At 35.9% G+C, this 12,235-nt stretch overlaps 1 protein-coding gene across 5 annotated transcripts in view; it reads left to right on the top strand.

The window, feature by feature from the left end:
• The window catches only part of LOC118181685 (uncharacterized), a 293,765-nt gene that overhangs the window by 234,387 nt on the left and 47,143 nt on the right, over positions 1-12,235 (top strand). The window lies entirely within an intron of this gene.

Raw genomic sequence — 12,235 nt, 5'->3', positions numbered from 1 at the left:
CAGCTACTCCATATAATGCTTGTAAATCAGCAGCAACTTTAGGAGCATTCATGCTTGGATTTTTTTTTAATAATTCGAACGATAATTCGCTTTATTCCATTGGATAGCTTTTGATGGTCGGCCAGGTCTTGTTTTATCCTGAATCATATGATTCTTTTTATATCATTTAATGATATTGAAAACTGTTGAATGACTCAAGTTAACTGTTTCAGCAGTTTCTCTAATAGATTTTCCAAGTTCAATATGCAAATTAATAACTAATTTTCGAATTTCAGACAAAGTTTTCTTTTCGTTTAGCATTCATGGCTGCACAGAGCTAAAAAATATAAAAATTTCAAAACAAACTGGAGAGAAATACTGCAGACGATTTTATAAATTATTGCCAATTGCTTTTGAGTAAAAATAAAAAACCCCTAAAAATATTTTTATTGTAGTAGGTAGTAGTATCTAATGGTGTCCCATCACTTATGTGAGCCATTTTTTGCTGCGTTCTAAACAAATGCATTTTTATTAAATTAATATTTAAATATTTTGTGAAAATGTATGTTGTGTAATAATTGTCACTAAATTTAAATATGAAACACACTCACAAAAAATTTTTACATGTTTTTTTAATTTATTTTATTACAGTTTCCTTTTGTAAAGCACAAGTGTCCCATCACTTTTGTGAGACACTGTACTTTCAATTACAGAAATATTTTAAAGGGTCTAAGGCTTTTCGCCGTCGCCATTTCACCGTGGCCGTTTCGCCGTCGGGATGTTTCGCCGCCGGGACGTTTCGCCGTTAATACATATTTTTCTTCAGAAAACTGTATTTTGTCTTACCGTAATATACTCGTATTAAATTTATTGAGTTTAATAATTCTGTTTACCTTTTATATACTTAATAAAGCTTTCTTTTAATATGTATAGTTAGTTACAAGTGTGATATATAAAGAAATTACACAGAGTTAATTGCGAAATGATGTCAGTATCAGAGAGAACTGGACTAAACTTGGGATGTAACAAAAGTTATCGATTTTAAAATTATGCGGGTACAATATCTACATGATTCGTGAAATTTTCTTGGAACTTTTATCGGCTAGTTAAGAGAAATCATTCATACAAGCAGGAAATTCACATTTTTTATGAAATCTGAATGGAAAACGGAATTACCGTATATACCCGCGTATAAGTCGACCCCCCACTTCCGAAATCGATCGAGAAACTTCGAAATTTTTTTTTTAAGTACTACAGTAAAACCCCGCTTAACGCGGGGGATACGTTCCATCAAAGTAGAGCGTAATGCGAAACAGCGCTAAACGAGGCTATCTTTACATGTAAATATTGGGGTTAGGGGAAGATGGCTAGGAAATTGGTTAGGTATTAAATTTAAAAAGTATGTTTTTTTAATAAAAATAAAACCAAACATTTATTTCTTAAAGCCCAAATTAATACCACATTATTATTTCTTGCAAAAATAAAAACAAAATATAAATAAAAAAACGAATATTCTTAAAAAAAAAACAAATAAAATTCTAAATTCTAAGTCAGTCATATTTAGTTAGCCTTCCGCGTTTTCAGTGTTCTGCCTTTTTGTGACAAAAGCATCTAATGTTGTTTGCCTTTTTCTTTTGCGTTGTTCTCTTAAAAGTTCTTCATAAACGGATAGAGCATCTCTAACACCACGCCTTACTTTCGAGCTCCTGTCAAAATTCGGATCATTTTCAATGAATTGATCCATTATTTCAGTTATGGTAGACAATCTCCTTTTTACAAACGCCATCGAAAGTTCTTTTTGCTCTTCTTCTGAATCACTGCTGTCAGCATTTTTGTTTTCATCTTGTTCAGTTAATTCCTTGAGCTCATCATTAGAAAGACTAGCCGCTGCTTCTTGAATTATTTCTTCGACATCTTTCACATTTACCCCTTCAAAATATGTCTGTACAATACCGCACCAAACAAGAAATACAAGTACACTCTTTCGGACATGTATTTGAAACCTATCGCTGCATAATATTTTGGGGAATCCCCGTATGCTGCCAGCGATTTCGTGGAATCCCCGGGTTGAAATAAAAGAGCGCTAAACCGAAACAGCGTTAAGTGGGGTCTTACTGTACATTTATTCAAAATCATCTGAGAAAAAAAAGTAAATATACGATAAAAAATACCTTGGTAAATAAACAAAATCAAAATCCTTCAACGTCCGATTCATGGTCAGATTCGCCAAACATTTCATAGAACTCTTCTATCGTCATTGGCTCGTCATCATACATATTTTCAGTCTCGAACTCTGTATTGTTACAATCACTACTAGAGCCTTCGTCGTCATTTTCACTTTCAAAAATAGTATCATCTTCCGTGCCGTCTACTTCGTTGCTAATACAACATTTTTTAAATGATTTTATAATAATTTCAGAGGGACTCTGTAATTAGTTCGTCACATAATTTAAGTCATGAAATTACTTCAAGTAAGTGACTTATTTGATAAGTCGTCCAATTTGAGTGCGGGAAGAAAACAACTGCATTATATAAAGAAATTTTTGAACTTCCGATTCTTTTAATTTTTTATGGCCCCGCGTATAGGTCGACCCCCCCCCACTTTGAAGTCTTTTTTTTGTCCAAAATATCTCGACTTATACGCGGGTATATACGGTACTTTGAAATTTTGTCAGAACCTTACTCTCTTATAATTAATATGTCATGTGTAATGGTGTATTTGTACAAAAACGTACACAAAAACATTTTATATAAAATATTTATTAAATTAAATTATTAAACTAAACAGAGTTATTAATTTAAATCAACTTAATACTGCAAGGTATAATACAGTCGTGTAAAGAAAAATGTGTGTTGACGGCGAAATGGCCCCATTCCCGTTTTAAACGACGAAAATATTTGACTCGCGTATGACGAAAATTGACCAGGATATTTAATTTCAAAATCTGCTGTTTTGCATGTCCCTTTCAACTTGTCTTGAGGAATCGGTTAATTAAGTTAGAATACTTCAATGGAATAAGTTTAAATGAAGTGCAGCAAAAAATCTCTACAATTTAATAGAGGTACAAGGAACTCATGTGATGGCTACATCATTTTTTTATATTCGCCATGCTATTCATATTTAGAATGTAAATTGACAGAAGTATCCGAACTTCCGACGGAAGTATCTAATGGAAGTATCAGGGAAGTGTCCCTGTAAAAATTGTTACTACTTGGAATTGGAAAAAGGTCCCAAATTGTTGTTTGTTTGTTTTTTTATATATTTAATGTATTTAGTTACTTGCTTTTTAGAAACATTTATTCACAAAGTTTATACGAACTGCTGAAGCACGAAAATATTAATTCAGTATCTGAAAAACATCAAAAAGGTTAATTCTTCACTATTATGAAGTTGAGGATGGCAACTAATTGTAAAGCAATTTGGAATGGAATCCTAAGTTTTCAGACTTTTTTGGAGGGGATGAGTAAGGCGTCATTTTTATTTATTTAAAATTATGAACTTTGAGATTCCAGTAATACTGTAAATAAAATGTTATAAGCCTTATTATTATGATTTGCATTCTGGGCACTACTTTGATCTCTGGGTCTTAAGATATTATGAGATGAGGTTTAAGGCACGAGTTCCCTACATTAGTTGTTATTTATTTTTGCTTTAGTTATTATTTACAGCGTAAGCAGTGACATCAGCATCCTCGTTAATATGATTCAGAAAGGCGGAGAGAAAAATAGCCAAGAAAAAGGAAGGGGCAAGAGTAAAAAAGTTTTGTATGGCCTGGACACACTCAGTTCATCAATGTTTACGAATAATGTTTTGGAAAATGAGAATTATTTAAAAAAATCTAAAAGAGATAATTGAGGAATGAAAAACGTTTAGTTCTCTTCATGCACTCGATAAGAGTTAGTATTAAGACAATGGGGCACTTTTTTCAATTGAAGACATCTTTACGAGAATAGTTTATAGAAGAAAAAAAATTAGTATTACTGGATAAAAAAAATCCATTCGAGTTCTACGATGAATCGGAAGAGAGACAATTTGTTTTAGAATGAAAATTAATTTGAATTCAGACGATGGTGTTAAAAAGTACACAATGGAGCACTTTTTTGAATTGAAGACATCTTTACGAGAATATTTTCTGGAAAAAAAAACTAAGTATCACTGGATAAACAACATCCATTCGAGTTCTACGAGGAATCGGAAGGCTTGCCAATGAGGGACGATTTTTTTAGAATGAAAATTAATTTGAATTTAGACGATAGTGTTAAAAAGTACACAATGGGGCACTTTTTTCAATTGAAGACATCTTTACGAGAATAGTTTCTAGAAGAAAAAACTAAGTATTACTGGATAAAAAAACCCCATTCGAGTTCTATGATGAATCGGAGGGCTTGCCAGTGAGGGAAAGGGAACACCTTATGAACATGCCAACAGATTCGAACATTAAATCTACACTCATGTCCATAAATTAAGGATAATTCGGAGTCACGCAGAATTCGAACTCTAAAATAAATATATCACCTGTAAAATCACTGCACACATCTTCAAGAATCATATGCAAATTTCAGGAAGTAACCAGATGACACCGATGGTACGTCACAAGGACGAGAGTGTAAGAGAGTGATATATAAGGAATACAGGCAAAGAAGTAAAATTGTTCGCAGGCGCTTTATAAGCATTTCAGTGCAATAACCGAATAGTTATGACACAAAGGACGCATTTGGATGATTTTTTACGTGGTAGAATTATCGGCCGTCTGTAATGTGGGCGTACCCAACTGGAAGTATCAGATGAACTTGGAATTGCCCATTGGAGTGTCATCTCCAGGCATTGGCAACGATTCCAAGATGATGGTAATGTGAGTAGACGTTACAGCACAGGTCGCCCCAGAGTTACAACGCCGAATGAGGACTGGTATTTGGCAGTTACTGCCAAAAGAAACAGGCGGAGCACAGCCTCAGACCTGTCTCGTCAGCTCTCTTGAGCCACTGCTACGACAATTTCAAGGCAGACCGTGTGCAGACGCTTAGGGCAGATTGGTCTATATGCTCGTAGACCTGTCAGATGCGTTCTACTTACTGCAATTCATTTTCGCCTGCGGTTAGCCTGGAACAGAAAGCATGCATTGTGGACACCGCAACAGTGGGCTTGTGTGATGTTTTCCGACGAATCCAGGTTTAGCTTGCAGTCTGATTCTCGCCGGACTTTCATATGGAGAGCTCCAGGTACTTTTTACCACCAAGAAAACATAATTGAACGACACCGTTACGGTGGTGCAGGAGTGCTCGTTTGGGGTGGAATTATTATGGGTTCCAGAACTGCCCTGCATGTTCAAATTGGAACCATGACAAGCAAAATCTATCAGGGCGTCATTCTGGAATAACATGTAGGTTTGTTTCGGGGCGCCATGCGCGCACAATTTGTGTTTATGGATGACAACGCCTGTCCTCACCGTGCAAACATCGTAAGTGAATGCCTTCAATCGGAGGATATCACCCATATGGACTGGCCAGCATTCTCAGCGGACTTGAATCCAGAGAGCACGTGTGGGACATGCTTGTCCGACGAGTTGCAGCCTGTCAACCTCCTCCTACATGTGTACCGGAACTTCGGAGAGCATTGCTTTTTGAGTGGTGTAATATCCCCCAAGATCAGATCGATAATTTGATACTCAGCATGCCTAGGCGTTGTACGGACTGTATTGCATCGTCTGAGAGACATGCAATATATTAACAATCATACCAACCATGTAATATTGGTTTTTTGTAAATAGGTTTTTTTTTTTTTTTTTTTTTTTTTGTAATTTGCTACAGGGAGAAAAAATCTCTAATTTTTTTAATAATATCAAACATATAGCATCTTTTTTGTTCTTTAACTTTTGTTTAATAAATAAGTCAAATTTGTTTTGCTTCTAACTCTTCCTTTGCCTGATTTTGCATTATCCTTAATTTATGGACATGAGTGTAAATTTAAGCAAGAGCAGCTTCTAAATTTTTGGTTGCAGATTCATGGAAAATAAATAAAGCCATTCGGAATGCTATTCGGAACAACGTATTTAAGTGAAAAATGTTTCTCAACGTATGTGTGGCACCAAAAACCAAATATTGAAACAAATTAAATATAGAATATGAAATGCGACTGCGCTTAATACCAATAGAATTAGACTTCAGCAGCTTGTAATAGGAAACTGCAAGTACTGTCCAGTAATTAAATGTAATTCAAGGGTTGGTGACACCTGGAGCTCGATTTAATGGCTGCTCTTAATGAGTAAATTACCTTAATTTTGTGTTAAACGTTTTTAGTAAAAATACTTGCAATTCTCTTTAATTTTCTTTACATAAAGTACTTCAAATATAATGATCAACTCGTATTATTTGAAGATATATTTTTCTAGATGACCGGAAAATTGCCCACAGGAAAACTGCTCACACGTATATAAGCTCAAGGAAAAAGGTCCACACCGAAATATGCCCACATAGAAAAAATTCTCATGTGTACACCACATGACTTCCTTGTACGGAATATTAAAGTATACGCATTTTTTCTTGCAATTCATTTAACTTATTACATTGAATTAAACCTACTTCGCCGACAGCGCATAAACCACAATAGAATAAATGCATTCTTTAAAATTCACTTTGTTTACCATAGCGACACTCTGGCGCTAGGTTGACTTATTTTTGTGTTGCGAAGCTTAGTCTCTCTAGATTGGCAACAAATCTACAATTCTGCTGTTTCGAATGTAAACAAATATGTCCGCCATGTTATTTAAAACGTAACCGCACTTAAACAGCTTTTAAATGGTTGATAATTGTATAAATATTGCTTCCAGAATTACGAAAGGCATAAAAACTTTAACCGGAAGATAAAAACAACATAATTCAATCATTTTTAAAGCAAAAAATGTACAATTTACAAAAAGATAAGAGTAAAGAAACTGAGATTACTGAGCCGGGTAACGGAGTGGATATATTTATAAATATATTTATATATGTTTGGCGCGGCCGATTGAAACCAAAATACGAGGTGCACATCTACATGTTATAGTAGTCTTATATACAAAATTTCAACGTTCTGAGGCTACTCGTTTTTGAATCTCGTACGTACATACGTACGTACGTTCGTACAGACGCCACGAAAAATTCTCTTCAGAATTCATTTTAAAGCAGTTTTTTTAGTTTTTTTTTTGGAGGAAAAGAGTATTTTATTCTGTCCTTACGTATATATATCACGCAAAAACATCGTTAAATTGCATTCGAAAGCGGTCAAAGTGGATATTTTCGTTGAAATATGCTGCCTGAAGCTTTTCGCGATTACAATGCTTCCTTCTTCGTACAAGGAAGTAAAAAGCTGTCATGTAAAAATGCTGACTTAGAAATATACTGACACCAAAGAAAGCTCACATAGAAATATGCTCACAAGGACAAATGCTCACATTAACATTTACAGGGGCAGTATATAAAAGAATGAAAACTGTAGTAAAATTTTGCATGTACTGCAATAGTTTATACCACTGCCGCTGTACGACTTTTTTTTTTGTGTGTGTGTGGGTGTGGGGGGGGGCATTTCTAAGTTTGGTATGGGGCTCCTAGAAAAAAATATTTTAATTCTAAGGGTTCCGCAAATCGGCAAAACTTAAATACCATTACTTTAGATCGTTACTCTTTTTAATAATTATCATACGGTAAAAAATAAATGAAAAAATTTAATAAAATTTGAAAAAAAAAATGTTAAAATTGTGTGGAAGATTTCAGATTCTTATATTACGCATTTTTCACGGGAGATTCAAAACGGGATTTGAAATGTGATACAGACATTCAGAGTCATTGGACGCAAAATACCGTTAGACATTGCGTTGCTGCGCTACCAACATCATACCCGTAAGAAATGTAAAGAAACCTCGCGCATAAAATATCCGTGCTTGAATATGCACGCCATGTTAATGTTAATGGAACGCTTTGAAACTATTCGGTTTGTTAATCAAAATTTCCTTAAAGTTTTACAAAATATTAAATAGATAATAAACCAAATTCCAAATCTGGACTTCCAGATACCTGTATTCGGATGGAGGATTACGTTATTCGAAATTTGATGGCTCTAGGTACCGTTGTTTTTTCACAATGCGAGAACCATACCTACATTTACGCAGATTCTTCATTATTTAATTTTTTTTAAATATATTTCAGGGCTCTAATATTTGGTGGCAATAATTTGAAGGTAATTCAAACTTTTATAGAAAACCAACTCAAAATGCCAAAACGAAATTAATAGCCCTTCGGGGATAAAAATGATCTCTTCCGAGAACAGAACAATAAAGATCTAAACTTCAAAATGTAGGAAAGAACATTTTCGGACCCGAGACTCAAGTTTATCTAGAATTTAATAATGTTAAACTAGTTAGGTTAGTTGATTTTCCCAAACTTTGTAAAGTGCGTTTCTTTTGTACATGGTGCCCACTAGCGGCCTAGCGGTAAAATTCGCTGAACACTGGTATTTCGAACCTGGATTCGAATTCCGAACGGACTGACTGCATGGGCTTTTTCTATGTGTAACGTGTGTACAAGCCAGTTTCCCTTAATACGTCCATCATGAAGGCATCCATACCCCCCGTTAGGCAGATAGCATCTGAAGTGCTTTGCCATGACTAAATAAAGCAAACGAAACCTTTGTGTATGGCTGATTTAAACTAAATCAGACTATTTTACCACTTTATATGAAGCTATTCCTCTGTTATTTGGCACTTTCTAGCCTCTGGCTCCACCTTATTTGGTGATTTTTATATTTTATTTGTTGAATTAACTTTGTAGAGATATTAGAGATTTGGAAGCAGGAAAGATGAAAAATACCCTCGCCAGGACTCAAGCACGGACTTCTCGAATACGCGCCGAGTGTGCTGACCACTATACCACGAAGGCATGCTCTGAAGGCGGGAGAAATAACGTATAACTTTAGTTTAAAAAAATTTATATTTTGATCATATTAACCGATTTGTTGATTACAATAAGTGATGTAATTTCCATATTTTCGTACACAAATGAGCGTGCATTTCACCAATTTGATAATAATATCAGACTAATAAACATTAACCGCGATCATAATAATCGACGTCGACTGTATTGACATGAGGCAACATCCGAATTTCAGATACCATCATCCGCCTCCGTTCGTGGAATTTGAGGATTCGAATGTTCTCATAACTAATAGGAAGGCGTATCAAAACACCTTCTGAAACGGCCTGACAGCTCTAAGCCTGATTTCAATTCATGGTCGATGTAGCATTTGAAGAGCCAGCGAGTCTGATTTAGTGTATAATGAGAGCTAAAGGACAGAAGTGAACGCAAAGAGTGACAAACTGTGACGAAGTTGAGGAGAAATAATGCTGCTTCCTTGGCAAATATTTTGACAAGACTGTTTCTGCTGCCGCGTCAAGTTTCTCCTTAAATCGGTTATTCCTCTTTCGTCTATTATGAAACCAAAACACGCACACACGATTCAGCTAGTGGCAACGTCTGTTTAGCATTATAGTTGCTCTGTAGTGTGTGGGTAAACTGTTTGTTTTACAATAGTTCTTTCTTATGGCTTTAATCGGAAATTAATCCACTTAATCAGGTCGCTCGCCAAAAACAAAACAGTAAATTCAAAATTGCACCACCAAAATATTAAAAACACTTAAATACTACAGCACTATATTTCAAGTCTTTACCAAAACATTAAGACATAAAAACTTCACAATTAAAACCTTAAACATCTTCATTGATTTGACGCAAAGTAACCGTGTGCTCAGAACATAAGATCTCAGGCCATCGGTTACAGCAGGAAGACATCATCAGTGGGTTGTAACTTAGAGTCAAGGTCCGGACAGACTAGCAAGTAGTTGCTTATTCTTAGTGTGTGTTTTCCAAAGAATGCACTGGCTATTAGTCAATATGCATATTCTGCTGAGATGTTTGGCTAAGCAGTCATGCCTTCTACCCAGTGTGAAATTAGCCACAGCCTTTCTACGTGGGCTGCGACTGAACTCATTCCAATCATTCCTGATATTCTCACAGAGTTTACCCTTCGATTTCATAGATAGTTCTGTGTAAGCTGACATAAGATTCTCATGAATTCTTCTTCTAAGTGAATCCGAAGGAATGGAACTCTGTTCAATAAATAACTCTGTACCCTTCTTTGCCAACAGATCTGCTTTTTCATTAACACCAATATGTACATGGGTTGGTATCCATTGAAATTCTAGAGTTTTACCGCTTCTATTTAGTTCCCTGATATCTTGTTTCATTTCTGGCACAAGAGGAGGCTCAGAGTGTTGTTGAAGGATAAGGATAAGGAACGGGGGACGTGGGCACTATGCCTCTACCATGCGGTTAATTAATATAGCACCACGTCCACCATGATCTAGAGAACCCTTAAGACAACACTAATTCAAATACGTGAGTACATTATTGAAAATGAATGATTGATTAGAAACAATTGTGGTATACCTTGGCAGTAAAATTGTTGCATTTGTGTAAACAAGTTACGATAAAGACAAAGATGTAGTGATAGTCTGTAAAGTGCTAACGATTAGTATTCCAGTTGTTGCCATTAAAAGAGGATACTTCCTGCTGTAATGGTCACTCCAGGGTCATTTATTCTGCTGCGCAGAGGTCCGTGCCGAGACTGGCTAGCTTCTCCATAATTTTGATGAGCTGCCGGCAGAGGTGCTTCTGTTTGACCATGAGCTTTCAGAATGCCTGTGTGTTTGTAGTGGGAATACGTATGTACATCCCGCTGGTCAGAGAACAGGTAGTGACGTAATGCTCCGGAGTACCCAGGTGACCGCAGCTGCACTGGTCTGTGTCAGTCGTGCCGTGCCTGGCAAAGTACTCCGGGAAGGGTCCATGAGACTGGTGTTGAAGAACTGCTGCCACTATGGCTGATTTAGAACCAACAAGAATGACGGCCCTTGTAAAAAGAACTGAAATAGATTTCAAATTAGACACAGCCAAAAAGACTGCATGAACTTCTGCATCAAAATTCAAAAACTGTTGACCCACTGGGGCATTCTGTGAAAACAGTTTACAATATACACCTGCACCAGCAGCATTATTCATTCTAGAGCTATCTGTAAAGTATTTTCAACAGGAATAATATGGTTTAAAGATACAAAAGGTCTTCACAAATCTCAACTGGGGAAATCTGAGTTCTGAGGATGCCCACTTGTATATTTTGCATCCAATTTGCCCGTCTTGATGGTTTCAGTCTAGCAACTGTATAAACTGCCTGTTTCTTTATCTCAACAGCAATTAGATTGTAAAGCTTAATTGTGAAGTTGACACTACTGCTCCCGTGGTCAAGCGGAAAGCTTTATTCTGGGCTTTCTCCAGGACTTCCATCTTGGTCCGTGCAGCCGAAACCAGAATTTCAGTACCATATTTAACTAATTTTATACAGGTGTTGTAGGTTAGATTTAGACCGTTCTGGGAATCCTGCCCTATTTTGCACCTGTCAGTCTCTTTCAGATAGGCAACCTTTTTTCGACTCTAATCACAATGTGTCTGATATGCTTCTAAAAATTTAACTTACTGCCCATTATAACACCGAGGTATTTTGTCCTGATATTTCCATTTAGTTTTGTGTTATCCAAATACAAATCAAATCAGGTACAACATATCTCAAAGTGGTAAAAAATTGATACATAATTTTAAATTTATTGATGGTTTATGTGATTGTCCATGGCTCAAGATTGAAAGGTCTTCAGAGCTATTCATATTACCCTCAAGTTGCTGTTTCTGTCTTTGATACTTTCGACAGTTAATAGTTTCCGTTCGTGTTACTAGATCATCAGCAAGTATGCTGACTTGGGATATCTCCAATCTCTTTCAAACTCTTGGTGAGATCATTAACATAAATGTTGAACAGTATGGGGCTACTCACTGAACCTTGTGGAAAGCCGACTGTATTCGGACTCTTAATGCTATTCCAACTAGTCTTGACCCATCTCTGAGTTAGAAATCTTCCAATCCCGTCCAGCATTTTCCTTGTATTCCTTTTTCTCCTAATTAGGAGATTTTTCTTACAAATAGTATCATAAGCCCCCTGGAAATCCACAAATAATGCCAATGAGCTTTTCTTAGAGTTAAACCCTGATTTTAAGATATGAAAAGAGTTAGAGGTGGACATGTCATTTCTAAAACCAGCCTGCTCCTCCTGTATAATTTCAGTAGTTTCCAGGAAAGATTTTAGTTTAGTAGTCAATATTCCTTCAAATGTTTCTGCTAG

This window comes from Stegodyphus dumicola, chromosome 10 (assembly GCF_044657685.1).
Source record: "Stegodyphus dumicola isolate Sdum_Otavi_A_Nest chromosome 10, ASM4465768v1".
Classification (NCBI taxonomy): Eukaryota; Metazoa; Arthropoda; class Arachnida; order Araneae; family Eresidae; genus Stegodyphus; species Stegodyphus dumicola.
Note: the sequence above shows the minus strand (reverse complement) of the source record. Positions and strands in the feature narration are given on the sequence as shown.